The sequence below is a fragment of the Chlamydotis macqueenii genome, chromosome 3 (assembly GCF_036417535.1).
Source record: "Chlamydotis macqueenii isolate bChlMac1 chromosome 3, bChlMac1.mat, whole genome shotgun sequence".
Taxonomy (NCBI): Eukaryota; Metazoa; Chordata; class Aves; order Otidiformes; family Otididae; genus Chlamydotis; species Chlamydotis macqueenii.
Genome location: NC_141558.1, coordinates 123,762,606 through 123,778,114, shown reverse-complemented (window position 1 = coordinate 123,778,114; position 15,509 = coordinate 123,762,606).

Below are 15,509 nucleotides of genomic sequence, written 5' to 3'. Positions count from 1 at the left end.
AGTACGCGTGCCTGTGTGAGGGAGAGAGCGAGAGAACTTACACGCTGCTCAAAATAAGAAAAAAACCAAAACCTTAAATGTCACTATATACACTTGAATAACATAATTGGACAAGTTGCCAAAAACCCAAGAGGTTGCTGTCACAGCCAGTCGGTAGTCGTATGGACCTGTTCCCTCTCAAGATCCAACTCCTCATTTGGTCAGGTCACGTGTAAATGGAACGAATCCTTGCTGGACCCTTTGTGTACACTTCCCAAACCCCATCCCAGTTTTTGGCACATTCGGAAGGAACCCTAGGGTCCAGGAGGTAAAGGGGACCCCTGCTACAACACCGACGGGGGTGGGGGTCAGGGCTGAGCCACGCCACAGAGTCACGGTGCAGGCGCTCGCCCGGCGCATCCTCGCGTTGTCGCTTCTATCGGTGGAGGGGACCAACTCCCTACATTTATTATTTTATTTTTTTTCCCTTTCCTGAAAATCAAAAAGCAGTTCATGAGTTGGTCGAGAGCCAGCAAAAATGAATAGTAATGAGCCAATTTCAATAGAAATAGGCTCATTACCATGCCAGCGGCTGATAAAACCAAATGCTCTCAATTCTCTCCAGCAAACGAGGTGCTGGAGGCAGTGTCCACCCTCCTGCCTGCAGGAAATAACTCACAATTTCAAAATTAAAAGAATCAAAATACAAGTTGGAGTTTATTCCTATGTTCATACCTCCGTCCCCCTGCAGGGTCCTTTCTAACTAGCTGCCAAAAAAGCTCAGATACTGCTCAGAGTCTTTTTCTTGAAAAGAGAAGGAAAAAAAAAAAAAATAGTATTTTCTGAACATTGTTCACTGCCTGAATGGTAATGGGAAATCCTGTGTAAACTCCAGCAAAAGAGACAGTCTAAGGAGCTTCTCTGAATTCAGCACATTTCTCTGTGCACAACAGGAGGCTACGGGGATTCTTCAGAGTGCCAGGAACCTACTTGCAATTTCCCAATTGAGGAAAAAAAAAAAAAAAAAAGAAAAAAAGAAAAAAAAAAACCCACAAAACCCACCCCAACCCTCAATCAAAACCCTAACCAAGCAAATAGAAGCCTCTCAAGTTGAAAACCCCAAACGAAAACCCTAAACCAAGCAAAACCGTAAACCGCTCAAGCCATAAAAGCTCCACAAAATGACAGGAAGGTGTTGATAAATGAATTAAAACGATTCAAAGAAAATAAAGAAACAAACATTATTTCTTATGCTCTTGATTTTGCCACGCACCGCCTGACAGTGGGAGGACGCGGGGAGCATGACTAGGTCTGCTTTACCCTGAAGAGATAAAATCATTCTGGTTTTACCCCAAAAGTGATGCGGGGCAGGAGATGAGGCTCTGGTTGGCAGAGAGCACCCATACCACACTGAGCCGAAACACGTTGGTGCTGCCGTTTGGGAGGGATGGACGGATGGACGGACACCAGCCTGTACAGTGCATCCCAATGCCGATGTGCTCTGCGGGTGAAAATTAGTGGAATCACTCCACTTCCCTCCCAAGTTTCACAGGGGAGGAAACCAAAGCCAGATTTCAGGAGGAGGAGCTCAACGCTGTGGTAAATAGAGTATAAACACCTCCTGTCAGAGACATGGCTAAAGCAGAGTAATTAGGAGGGGCAGGTTTTTTAACTGGAGGAGACAGAGCAGCCTGTAACATCACCTGGCTGCAGAGATTTCTCCTATTTTCATATTTCCAGTACAGGTCCAGTATGGCAGGCACCCCCTTTCCCAAAGCTCCCTCTCCCCGGCACGGACAGTCCCTGCCTTCCCCGGCCAAGGCTCCCTGACTCTCTGCTTGGTCAAGCCACCAACATTTAACCTTCCAAAAATTCTTTTCTGCCGTAAAATCTCGCAAAAATTCCTGGTGTAGCAGCTGGAGAATTTTAACTATCCCCTCTTTGCCCTGCCAGCCATTTAAGCCCCGAAATTACAAGCCGGCCGAGTGGAGTCCATCATCTGTAAACTCGCCCTTGCCTCGTCAGGGGGTCTGGGGGGCTTTCTGCGGCGCTGAAATGGAGCCTTTTAACGCCGAACGGTGCAAATTGTCCACCGGGGACAACTTCAAATGTCTCCACGACGCGTATTTCGCAGCGCTTACTGGCTGGCTCCGGCTGAGCTGCTACTACTTATTTAGGAGCCTACCAAAACTATTTTATAGCTTTTTGTTTTGCTAGAGTAAATATTAAGTTTTAAATACATTAAGAAAAATCAGGGCAGGAAGAGAAAGAGATTAAATAAACCTTTCAGAGAGACTATTTACTTTGTATTTGTATTTTTTTTTTAATGAACTCCTTTCCCCGAGGTCAAGACACTGACATTTTAGTACACACAGGCTTTAAAAATGAGAAAGCTCTCCCTCGCACACACGCTTACCCAAGGCAGCTCCTCTTGTTAATATTAAACTTTTCTGTCTGGTTATGACACTGGCTGATATAATAAAGCAGCGATAGTCGTATTATTCAAGCACTGCTCTGATAAATTGTCTACACTAATTCTGGAGCCAAAGTTGTCTGGTTCCAGCTGGTGTTGCTTTAGATCTGTCTTAAGTCATTAGGAATCTTTTTCAGAGTCCAGACCTCACCCCTTCTCGTCCCCAGAACACCTACATGTGGGGTGTGCGCGTGTGCCAGCGTGCTCACACGCGTGCAAAACACTTTCTCATTGCTAATCCACTTCAATTAAGGTTTATTGAAAATATTTTGGCTTGTGAGGTGTTTTTCATAGAACTATGGAATGCTTTGGGTTGGACGGGACCTTAAAGATCATCTCATTCCAACCCCCCTGCCCTGGGCAGGGACACCTCCCACCAGACCAGGTCACTCAAAGCCCCATCCAACCTGACCTTGAACACTTCGAGGAATGGGGCACCCACAGCTTCTCTGGGCAACCTGCCCCAGCACCTCATCACCCTCACAGTAAAGGATTTCTTCCTTAAATCCAATCTAAACCTACCCTCTATCAGTTTAAAGCCATTACTACTCCTTGTCCTATGGCAACAGGCCCTGCTGAAGTGTTTCTCCCCATCTTTCTTGTAGGCCCCCTTGAGGTACTGGAAGACTGCTATAAGGTCTCCCTGGAGCCTCCTCTTCTCCAGGCTGAACAGCCCCAGCTCTGAGCCTGTCCTTACAGGAGAGGTGCTCCAGTTCTCTGATCATCTTCATGGCCTCCTCTGGACTTGCTCCAACAGGTCCACGTCCTTCTGATGTTGGGGGCTCCAGAGCTGGATGCAATACTGCAGGTTGGGTCTCAGGAGAGCAGAGTAGTGGGGCAGAATCACCTCCCTCGACTCACTGATTCCCCCCACCCCTTAATCTCTCCTCTTTCTTTCCTGTTATCTGTGGAACCTAACGCACCTTAACTCAGCATCACCCACAGAGCAACCCTTCGAAGACAAAAAGCAAAGCAAGCTGCAACTAATTCAGGAAGAGATGCTGTTGTTTAGTGATGGGATTTTGGAGCTAAATCCCTCTGCACTGATAGGAACAACGACGTAGCCCAGACTTTCCCCAGGCTCCCTCTGCAACCCTTTACACTGCCCATGCTTGCATACACACTTCGCATGTCGCATTAAAAAAAACGTTTTCTGCTGGCACTGCCTGATGCAGGAATTCACACACGGTATTACGGCAGGTAAGTTTTACAACTTGGGTGACAGATACAGATACAGAGCAGTGGCCTCCCTCCAAGCATAGCTTAAACCTCGACCGCTCCACGCTACGCAGCTCTTGGCCTTCAGGTCCATTTGGATTTGGCAGAACCCAAGGTGCCAGCGAATTTAGATGCCAGCAAGGTCCCGTGTGAGTTTAGATGCCTCTGTTCTACCTGCACACTCATGTTTTATTCCATCTTGCACAGACAGAGTCTGAAAAGACCCCTGAGATCCCCTACCTCACCTCCCTGCCAAGGCGGGGTCGTTGACCTACAGTTCATTTCTCAGTGGATCACCCAGTCTGGTTTTAAATGTCCCCCTCAGTTACAGTTTAGTGAAACCCAAGTCATTGGGCTTCAGTTCAGGAGTAAATGGATGAAATCCTAGGGCCCACGCGCAAAGTCAAACCAAGTGATCAGAGGGTCTCTCCTGAGCTTCAAATCTGTGAGTGTACGAAGCAACAGAGCCTCCACTGCTTCATCCCAGCAACGCCTCAGCAACCTCAGACATCCCTCCGACAAGGAATTTTCTTCTCAATATTTGGTATTTTCATCCAATTTTCCGTAATTTACCTTCAGTTTCCTTTTCCCCTTTGTGCTCCCCATTCACACTGTGCCCACATCTTTTCTTCATCAAAAATGTTGGGCCCTTTTTTTTTTTTGCTGCCAAATATCTGTGCCAACTCCCATAACCCCAGGATGATCTCAAAGCTTCACTGGAGGCTCTAACTGTGTTCTAGTGGCTCGAGATTTTCCCACGTTAAATCTCTTATTGTCATTTACTCGTGTTTCTCATGTTTCAGTTCTCTCTGTTTCATTCCATAGTTGCAGCTTCCCCCCGTTTGGTATCATCTGCAAGTATTTTCTTTATCCTGGATCCTTAAACTGCCAGGTGAGGATGCAGACCAGACCTTTACAGTTGCAAAACCTCAGCAGAACTGAACCCTTTTAAAAGAGCTGCAGCAGCATCCTAGCTGCATCTCTCCCAGGTAAATTATCAAATAGCATCTTGCAAGGGAAGCGCTTAACGGAGACCTCTAAATAGCGTTGTTTTTACACGTAGAGAAAGCTCGCAGGCACACCGCAGCCCAAAACCAGCTCTTTTCTTTTCTTCTCAAGGAAAGATGAGTCAGGAGGAAAGGGGAGGTCAGCCACCCGCGCTCGAGGTCGCCTCTCAACAAACACCTGCTTGTCTGCAGCTCGCACCTGCGCCGACTCGCAAACACAACGGGGCCGGCTCTATCGATGCAGCCCTCTGCCCTGCGCCGTGGGGGGAGGCGCGGCCTCCCTCCCAACTTCAACGGAAGGCAATGAAAGGGAAGATTTCCCCCCCCACCCCCCTTACCAGCACCAGAAGGTCAAGTTTCTCTCCCTCCACCGTCGTACTTCTGAAAAGACTAATTGGGCCTTAAAGATTGCAGGTGTCCTGCCAAGCGAGCGCGGCAGCGAGCGCTCAAGGATGCCTGCACAAAGCTGTTTCTTTGTGCCACCCATTGGTTTTCACCCAGACCCTTCCCAGACACACAGATGCATGCACAGAAAGAGTAAAAAAAAAAAGACAGAGAGCATCAGGGGGATATTTTCCCCCTGGGGCGGTCAGCTGCCCTTCACCACCTTTCAGTGGGTCAAGCCTTTTGGAAGAGCTGTATCAGGGTTTTTTTCCATGCTGTATGCTAACTAGCTTGCCACCGTCATTAACTGCCAGGTGTAATATATATGTAAGGGCGAACAAGGCTATTTGCTTATCTCTCTCCCCTCCCGCCCTCGTTTTGTTTGGGTTTTGACTTAGCATCAAGTTTATTTAAAGTCTTAAGGCTCTCCCTCTCTGCCCTCCCGGTGCTTGCAGGAGTTTTTCCCTGCAGATCAGACACCAGCAGAGCCTTGCTGGGACTGGGAGGCGATGGCCAGAGCCTGCGGACGCTTGCTGAAGGCACCGTGCCACCGACGGCGGCAGCGGGGATGTGTGGTATCGGAGTAACCCACTGCAGTGGTTCCGCTAAGATGTTACCTGTCCCTACTCCAACACACATCCCAAAAAAACCATTTCACAAGTCCTTCCTTCTAGTTTTTGCCATTAACTGTTTTTGTATAACACTCTTCCTTCCTCTCCCTCCGTTCCCAAGGTTCAGCTGTCTTGATCTCCCATCAACTCTCCATTCAACCTCTGATATCTTTCTTTAAAAACATCTAGTGAGGTTAAGTTATGTTTCCAAGGCACCACGTTCACTCTCCAAAGCAGGAGGGACAGAGGGTTTGATGAGCCATCCATGCCCTCCAACGACAGCCAACGCTGGAGAACCCCTGAGCACGCAGCAGCAAAGATCCAGCAGTAAACAGATGAACTTTGGCCCAGCACAACGCTGGGGTCAGGGATGTCAGAGATCACCCTGGATTACAGTTTTTGATTTTTCCAAAGGGAGGGCACTGGAGGCAAAGTGCTGTGTGAGAAGAGGCTAAAGATTTTTTCCTCTGAATTGCTTAATATGTTGGCTTCCCCTGTATTGCCAATAAAAATATAATTAGGACCTGTTTCAATGCATTCTTGCTGCATGTCCACCAAATTTGTATAAAAGAAAAAAAAACCCAAGGGTATTGGTTCTCTACAAAGACCCTCAGAGCAGGTAGTGGGTATCACTAAACCATCCCAAGACCAAGGATTCAACGCATGACTTTTAGGGATCTTCCAACTCCCTCCAAATCTGCAAGGGAGACATCTACAAATGGTTTGAGCTTTCTCTTCTTAAAAGCCTGGTGTTCCTGCTGCTACACAACCCCATAGTGGACAACAAGGGTGTCCCCCTCACCCAGCCTCAAGCCAGCAAAGAACACCAAAAACCAACTCTATGAGCATGATGAAAAATGAGCACAGCTGGATCTGCATGGTCAGAACATTGGCATGGTGGTGCTGTGTAAAGCTAAAGAGCTATTTACTTTCTCTTACCCAGGAGCTAATTAAGACAGAGTTCCCTGATTTGGATGTCCAGCTGAACAGAGGCTGCTGCCACAGCAGAGCCACCACCGCGGCCACACATGGTGAAAGCCCTCCTTAATTGCAAATACAACCATCAGCATCCAGGCCTTGGAGGTAACACATAAGTTTTAAGCAGTCACCAAAACTGTGTGACAGGGTCTCCATTGATTTAGATTAGACATAAGGAAGACGCGTTACAATGAGAGTGGTAGAACACTGGCACAGGTTGCCCAGAGAGGCGGTGGATGCCCCATCCCTGGAAACATTCAAGGCCAGGTTGGATGGGGCTCTGAGCAACCTGAATCCAGATCCCCCCTGCTCCTTGCAGGGGGGTTGGACTGGATGGCCTTTGAAGATCCCTTCCCACCCAAACCATTCTGTGATTCTACAATTTGACAACCACCCCTGTGGAGTTTCTGGGGTTGAATGTAATTTGGTGCTCATAAAGAGGGGTGGTGTTAGCGCCTTGAAAAGAAAATGTATTTTACATAATTTCAATCAACACAACAAAAAGCAAATACTTTTCATTTTTAACACAAACATCCAGCTACCCCTCAAACAACTAGGACATGTTTTAGGGAGAAAGCTCTCCACCTGCCCTAGGTGAATCACATCTAATGTTTTGAGGAGGATTAGATGAAAGAGTCAAGCAGCAAACAATAAAACAGTAAAACTTTAAAAATAAATAAATACCCATCCCTAAAGGCCTGAGCCTTTTCAATATCTCTCAATTTCAGGGGAGATTGCTATCTCTCATGTCCTACCTGAATCCAGCAGCTGATAGCTACTACAAAACAAATGTCAACAAGGGAGTGAGTGGCAGGCACCAGTGATGCACTGGAGGGATCTTGGGAGGGCGGCAGGAGAGAAGCACCATCTGCAAGACCCTACTATGGGAGATGGGGTTGGCAATCAGCTACCGTCGGCATTCTCCTGCAAGAAAGCCCCTCACCCTGCTGACACCATCCTCCCGGGCTTGAGCCACGCGTCCGGATACCAGACCAAGATTCCCAGTCCAAACGGCGCTAACTGAAGCTCCAAAGCCAGTTGCTTTGCACCGAGCACCCGCTGCCCTCCCTCTCGCACCACCGTGGTTTCCATCACGCGACCCACCAGCCACTTCAGGAAGGCAGCCTCCTTGCAGAGCTCGCGCTGAGGTCACCAAAGCTAAGCCTTCAGAACACCGATACGGCTAAATAAAAGAGCTTCTCTTCCCTTCCCTCCAAAGGAAACAAAATTTAGCGTGATAAATGGCCATCCTAAACCCATGTAATCATTTTAACACAATGAAACAAGATTTGCTCGAGTTACTTGAGGCTCTAAACTTTGGAGCGAAAGGAGGGGGTGACCTGGCACCATCCAGCAATCCAGCACAGCCAAAGCAGACCTGCCCTGGGGAGAAGGGTCAGATCCTGTCTCGCCCTTTGATATTGCCTTGTTGAGTAACCTGCCTTGAGCACGCCTTCACGACAGCTCCAAATTAACACCATCGATATATGCGCCGAGTGCGGCGGCTGGGAAGCCCAGGGGGGCAGGAGAAAAGGTGAGGATGGCTCAGAAAAACGTGCAATTTTAGGGCAGGCTGGATCCACCACATGCTGAACCGGAGAGAGCCGAGCATCTCAATTTGTGCAGAAGTTAACTGCTGGTCTCCATTTTACACACTCATCTTTCTCGGTCAGCATCTCCCCTTCAAAGTGAAAAACAGTCTTTTGGAAACAACATCAAATATCTTTGCATTTCGCCATTGGGGGAGACAGGATCCGGTGCAATTTAATGCCCAGGCACAAATGGGAATCACAAACCATCCACTTCCTTTCCTGGGACCAAAAATAAATAAATAAATAAATAAATAAATAAATCCTTAAGCTGAACCAATATGCTTTTTTCCATATTTAATAATTTGATTTTGAAGGCTAGTCATATCAAAGAGCAAAATATTCAATAGCGTTAATTCAGTTTGGCAAAATATATTCTTAATTTAAAAATGATTTCGCTCGGAGTGGTAGTGGAGTAATAAAGCAGGTATTGACCAGATCTTATTGATTGCGCTGTCCTCGGGCAAGGAACACTGACCTTGCTCACACTCTTATTGCTTACGCTTTCCCTGGCCTTCTTCATCTATGCCCGTTCAATAATATATTATTAATATATATTTTTAGCAAAAACTGTATGTTACAAGGTTAGGGCCTCTCTGATTTCCTCCCCCACACCCTGCTCCGTGCTGTTCTGCCTTTGGGGTTCTTCAGGGAAGAAAAGATTTTGCAGCCCCGTTGCTCCCGGGCTGCTGTTCGCCAACCAAGTTGCTTTGCTGAGCTGATGGAGGCCAGGCTCGCTTTCCCCCCTCTCTTTTTAATTGAAAGATGGTTCAGTTGCCGGTCCCTTACGGGACCAAAACTCAGCGAGTAAATATAGTCAAGGGAAGAGCTATACCTCAGGTACTTAAAAGAAAGATAGCATGTATTTCCAGTGAGATCAAGAGTTAATAATGCAATTTAATTGTTGATCGCTCTTTGGAGATAATTATAACTGATTAGGGGGCTCGATTCATCATTGCCTTGCACTTGACATTGTCCTTTACACCTGACTCAAGGTGGGATGGACGTGCTGGCCCTGCCAGACCACGCACCCGCACCCCCACAGCATGGGCACCGTCGGGTACCCGTCTCACCAGGCCCCGGAGCCTGGCTCCAGCATCCTCATTTGACCGCACTCTGCTCTCAGATGTCGCAGGAGTCTCCAAAACCTGACAGAAAGAAGCAGCTTTGAAACCACCAAACCCCTGACCCAATCCAAGCTCCAAGGCTTTGCTTCAGGTCTGTATCTTTTTACTGGTGCAAAATTAAATGTGAAAGCAGAGTTGTATCCAAATGCCGCACCAATACATTTTTTTCACAGGATTTTATCCGTTATTTACCAACTAGATAAACAAACTGAGAGCAAAATACAAAAATCAAGAGAATGAGCAAAATCGGACGCCGAACTGCAGCCTTGGGATGGGGAGGCACCGGGGCACAAGTCTACAAACAGGGCTGTCTCGGAGGAATAAACGTAATAAGCCATTTACAGATCAGAGTCTGTAGCAGACAGCTAAACTTGGTCCCTTTGGCCGGTTAATTCTGCAAGCCACCTCTTTTCCTCACACGTTAGCAGGAGTTATCTGGAAAAGGAGCAGAAGGATCTGCCATCTACCTGCAGGACGCGGCGCGTGTCGCTGTCAAGCCCGCAACGTGTATTGGTATTTGCATGTGCAGCTCGTAACTGGGAGCCGAATGTTCAATGATACTTTTGTATGAATGACACTATAAAAAAAAAAAAAAAAAAAAAAAAAAAAAAAATTGTATCTCATTGTATTACCAGCCATTGAGGGCTCTTTTGTTTAGTTTGATAATATTACATGTTTAATAAAACACTGTTGAATTTTGATTGCATCTTGTGAGCGCAGTCCTTTATCCTTTCGCCAGCTGGCTGATACAAAAGCTTATTTTCTTTTTAAAGACATTTTAATTCCCAATCTCCATCTCTCTCTCCCCGGGTGAGCGGGAGGCTGGGGGCGCGGGGAAGGCACAAAGCCTAGCCTAACACTGACCCCCTTCGGCCGGGGGGTCAGCCCGGGATGCCCCCAGGACAAAAGGGGGGCACGTTGAGAGCCGGACAGATGCGGGTGGGGGTGGGAAGGCGTTGGTTGGGTTATTATGCCTCTAAATGAGTAACAATGAGCAGCCCCAGCGTTCAAGCTAATTACTTCGCCTTGCATCAGCATGAGAGCAAGCAGAAACGCAGGCTGCACAGACAGCCCTGGCTTTTCCTTCATGTTTTTTACCCTCCAGTGGAAGCGATCAACAAGTTCACCTTGCATTAGAGCTGCATCGATCGGATTTGATTAAATCCCAAACCATGAAAAATTTCATAAACTCTCCTTCATGATCAATTTACGTGGAAAGTCCCATTTCGATACTTCAAGACGCTCAAGCTGTTTCCAGGGGCTCCTTCAGCATCTGAGGAGCTGATGTCTACCCCATGGACGTCTCTCATGCATCCAAGTACCATGGCCTCCCTGAACCACCCCCTCTCTACCCACACCAGTAAGTTGTGTTATGTTGACACACAGGCCCTCAAACTCAACCATCTAACGACATTTTTTTGTGGCATAAAGTAACTCTAGTACCCTTTGGGGCTGGGCCAGTGGAGAATTACCATAAGTCAATCCAAGCCCAGTCTTCACAGGTCAAGAGCGTGTGCAGGATCAGGCCCATGGGGCCCATTTCCCAACAAGACTTGACTAAACCCCAAAATTGGCCAGCTTGCTGCAAGCATGATGATACAGAGTAGAAACATCGCAGTTCAAGCACTTAGAAATAACTCAAATAACTCCTTCCTTTGTCCTCTCCAAAATCCCAGCAGGCCAAACAACCAGAAAGAGAGCTACCACCAAAACTTTCCTGAGGGAAAAAAAACTAGTAAAAACACACCCTTCTCAGCTTTCAGCTCTGGTCTGTCTCATCAGCCGTGCATTTGGGGCCCACGTCTCATATTTCTTGAGGTGAGAGAAGAGTTGGCTGGATTATAGGAATACAAATGGATTAATTTGGGGTGGATTAGACGCACAGCAAACTATAAGTTTGTCTTGTATTAGCATAACGGTGTCATAAAAATGTAGATTCGGAGGCAGAGATTATTTGTGGGTCTGTTAATATGTTGTTGCTATAGCAAAAGATGTACACAATATTTACACTGTATTTGACCACATAAAACATGTCGTGTACAGACACAATTTTTCCTTATACGGAAGAGAGTCAGAGGGCTCTTCACGCTTGCAGTGCTAACGCTCCCGATTTTTCCTGATTTTTTTTTTACCTTCGAGACCAAATACGGTTTTCAACCGCCATCGCCGCGTTCGGAACAGTTAATATTTCATATCGTGACATCGCTGCTCAGAGGTAACAGGTTTAGTTGATTACTATTTGTTTATAGTGCCGGAGAAACCTGCAATCACGGAGAACATAAAAGGATTGCAATTAGATCTATTGGTGGAGAGCTGCACTTCTCTGACCCGCTGTAAAGTGCTTCGCACTATCAAAGAGATAATGCCTACTTGCAGCTGGCACATCTGTACGTAATAACACGGGCTACGTTGACACAGCCACTAAAGACTGCCACTACCTTCTCCAACAAGAAGCAGAAAACAGATCACGCTTTTTTAAAAAAAAAAAACAAAAACAAAAACAAAAAAAAACCCCTATCAACAAAACCCACGCTTCGGCAGAATTAGCGCGCGCTCACCTTGATGGGAAGCTTTTCCCTTTTGCCTCCTGGTTCTTCAGAGGATCCAAACAGAGGGTTTAAAAAAGAGCCAAGGATGCATCCAGGCTTGGCATCGGGGAGTAGCATTTTTTTTTTTATTCCAAGCTTGCATCAGGGGTGAATTTTGCCCTCCCGGCTCCTCTTGGAAGCGTTTCCCCAGGAAGGAAAATTCGGGGGAGGTTTGCACCAGGATGCAGTAAGGAATCCTGCTTTGCGGATCGGCGCGACCTGATCACACCTCGGTAGGGCAGAGACCCCGACTCCTGATAACATCCATTTTAAAGGAAACCCTGGAGTAACTGCTTTACTTTATGTATAAATTCAAATCCCATTCAAGTTTAGGACACACAAATATTTTCTCGACTCATGACCCAAATTGGCTAAATTTCATGGGGGAGCATTGCGCATTTACACTGACCAGTTCATTCTCCACTGCTCCCTGATTTAGGAAGAATTTTTTTATATATATTTTATTTTACGTAAAACTTCTCAGCCTTTTCCCTGCTGCATTTACCATTCCAAGCAGGACCACGTTTTGGGGACATATTATTATTCACCAAGATGCAGAATTTGCTTTGTTAAGATAAACCCAACTATTCTGGGGAAACAGCTGGACCTGGAGGCTCACAGTGCCTGGATTTCACTGAAAAGTTCCCTTGAAGTTACCTTTAAGTTCAGCTCCATAATTGCATCCCTTCTTCCTCCCTCAACGCCGGTGCCTGTGCCCCTGAACTGCTGCCCCGCTGAAGTGAGCTGTCAAGCTCTTCTCCAGAAAGCAAACACCAAGAGCACGTAAACATTTCTCAGCATTGCATCATCTGTGAAGGATGCAAAACCTAACCGCAGGTGGTGAAAACCATCTCATTGACCTTGGCTAGCTACAGATCAGGCCTTGGACAAGCAAAACCAAAAAGAGCAAGGGAGAAATACCAGCAACAGGTTTTCATGTGCGTTTTCCACATCTTCGGCATTCACAGCACTTCAAAAGTATCCCTCAAAACGAGTCCTTGGCCAAGGCGCAGGCTCAGCTCTGCCCAGCGTGGTGGCACTGAGGGGCACCAGCCCCAGCTGAGGATGTGCAAACGCTCCTCAAGCGAACACGTAACCCCTCACGGAGGGTTTGCACCCATGTCCCCTTTTTCTGGTAGCACCAAGCCAAGCAGACATTTCAACCAACTGAAAAAGCGACACAGGTAAAACCGATATAAAAGGCTATATACGGTAAAAAGTGAGGCGCAGTTAACCCTGCGGAGTTCATCGCCCTGTGCTGCCGCCCAAGGTAACAGCATAACACACCAAAAAAAGGGGTCATACAACTACACGGCTGAAGAGGACATCCCACCTTGTCTCACTGACAGCAGTAAAGGACTCCTGCCACAACGGAAAATCCAAATTTCCACCTGAAATTGAGCTTAAGAAGCTGTCGTAGAAGAAGGGGGAAAAAAAAAAAAAGTTTGGATTTGGCCTCCTCCAAATATTTGACTAGGAAATGGTCAAAACCTTTCATTTTGATACAATTTAAGATGTTTTTTTTCCAGTTTACTAAACTCGGTTTTTATGTTACAATGTAACTTATAGATAGCAAAAATATTTTGACTATTATTGTATCGTTACCTTCATGTTGGGCCAAATTAGTTGGCTAGTACTGTTATGTTATGACTAAGAGAGTCAAAAGCTTTAGACGTTTGTATTTTAACGTTGTAATATGTAACAAAGCTCGTAGGGGTGTAGTCAGCACAAATCCAGGTCCCGTTTCACTGAAATAAGAAATAGCAAGTACACCAGCACTACCGTACGGCGTGTGTGCTCTGGGCTACGTCACGCTCAACGCTCCAGCAGAACCATGATGGGAGCTGGAGAGCCTTCTCCTTGCCATCTCAACACCACTTTGAAATTGGATTATCAGCTTTCCCGAATCCATCTTGTTTTCAGAGACCGGTAGCAGCAAAGGAAGGAAGCAACACGGAACAGTTTTGGGGGCTGGATTGTACCAGCTTGTCATGATTTGAATCTAGGGTTTGGAAATTTGGTGCTTTTCTTAAAAGTCACAGCTCCTGGAGTCCTGTGACTACAAACAATATCAAGCTTATAATTGTAACAGTTGCTCATCCTCAGGACGGCAAGAAAAATCTTGAAAAGCCGCCCTAGAAAGACCAACGCGTAAAATCGACATAAAATAACCCGTACACCATGCCAATGCATTTTTGTTATCTTTTTGGGGAAAGCTCCACCAGACCCATTCTTGTTCAACCTGGCCCTTGGCAAGACTGAAGGAGGCAAGACCCAAAGTCTCACAGCTTGGATGAGGATACAACCACAGGTTTTTTTTTTGTCTTGCCTCTCACTCGTACAACCCCAACGCACGAAGAAAAAACCTTGTGTTGTTATCGAGCGGATCATTCGTATTCCTTCCTCTGCCTCCCAGCGCCTTATCTCTCCGCTTTATAAAAGTACACGTGGGATCCTGTCGCTCAGATTGCGTTGTTCCAACGCAGGTGAAAACACTGGCTTGATTACAACGCAGAAATACTACTCCCTACCAGAGGAAGAATTCACTGCAAAAATCATTGGGTTTGTTTCTGTTTATGTTACAGCACTCCAGTAAGTGGAACAGCTGAGTGTTTATCCTACTGCAAGGAAATTCATGTTGGTATTTGTAATAAATGGTTTACGCTTTAAGGGATAAAAACAATTTTAAAATCTCTGGAAGAAAGAAAGAAAATATCTCGGCAAAGTTTCCCATACGCCCTTGCATTTCCTTCTGCGTCCTTCTACCTGGAGCCCCAAGCCACCACTGCACGCTCAGCAGCTACCGGTGTGGGATGCACCCATGCCCAGAGCGGTCCCAGTCTCACCCAACACCTTGCCAAAACCCAAACAGAGGCATGGGAAAGACCTCCCCTGGGCACTTTGGTTTCCACATCATAAAGTCCTGTGAGTTAATTGGGTACCCCAAGTTTGAAGAGCATGAAGATCTCTTTCCCAAAGACCTCCTATCTGATGGCTCCGGTGGCTGCTGGTCTGGTGCTACTGACAACCCAAAAATGGACTGAAACCAGAAATAATTGGATATATTCCCAAGAAAACCTGTTCCTGTGAGATTTCCAGCTGCCTTCTCCAAGAAAACAAGTTTAAAAAAAATAATAGTAATAAAATTGTGAGACCTGCTCAACACTCAGAGCAAGATCAGTGAAACTGCTGACATATCTCAGAGCCTTGGAGTAGGATCTCCTGAGCCATGCTTTTCCTTCAGCCACTGCTAGATCTTCTCCGAGACCCACCGTCCTCTCACACAAGTTTCTGTCTTGGGACAGGAGATTTCTAGATGTGCAGAGTCTCCTCTGACGAGGCAGAGACGCTTCATACCTAAGAGAGCCCAACACCCCCTTACCAGGCACCACATACGCCGGGCTGCAGAGGAAAACGTGTAAATTCAATGATTTTCCTCTGCTTTTACCCCTTGTTGAGAGAGGACCCCTGGGATCCTCCAAGCAGTTTCTGTTGAACGTGCCATGCCCAAACCGCCGAGGGACGCAGACACACGGCAGGAGCCGCCAAGCCCAC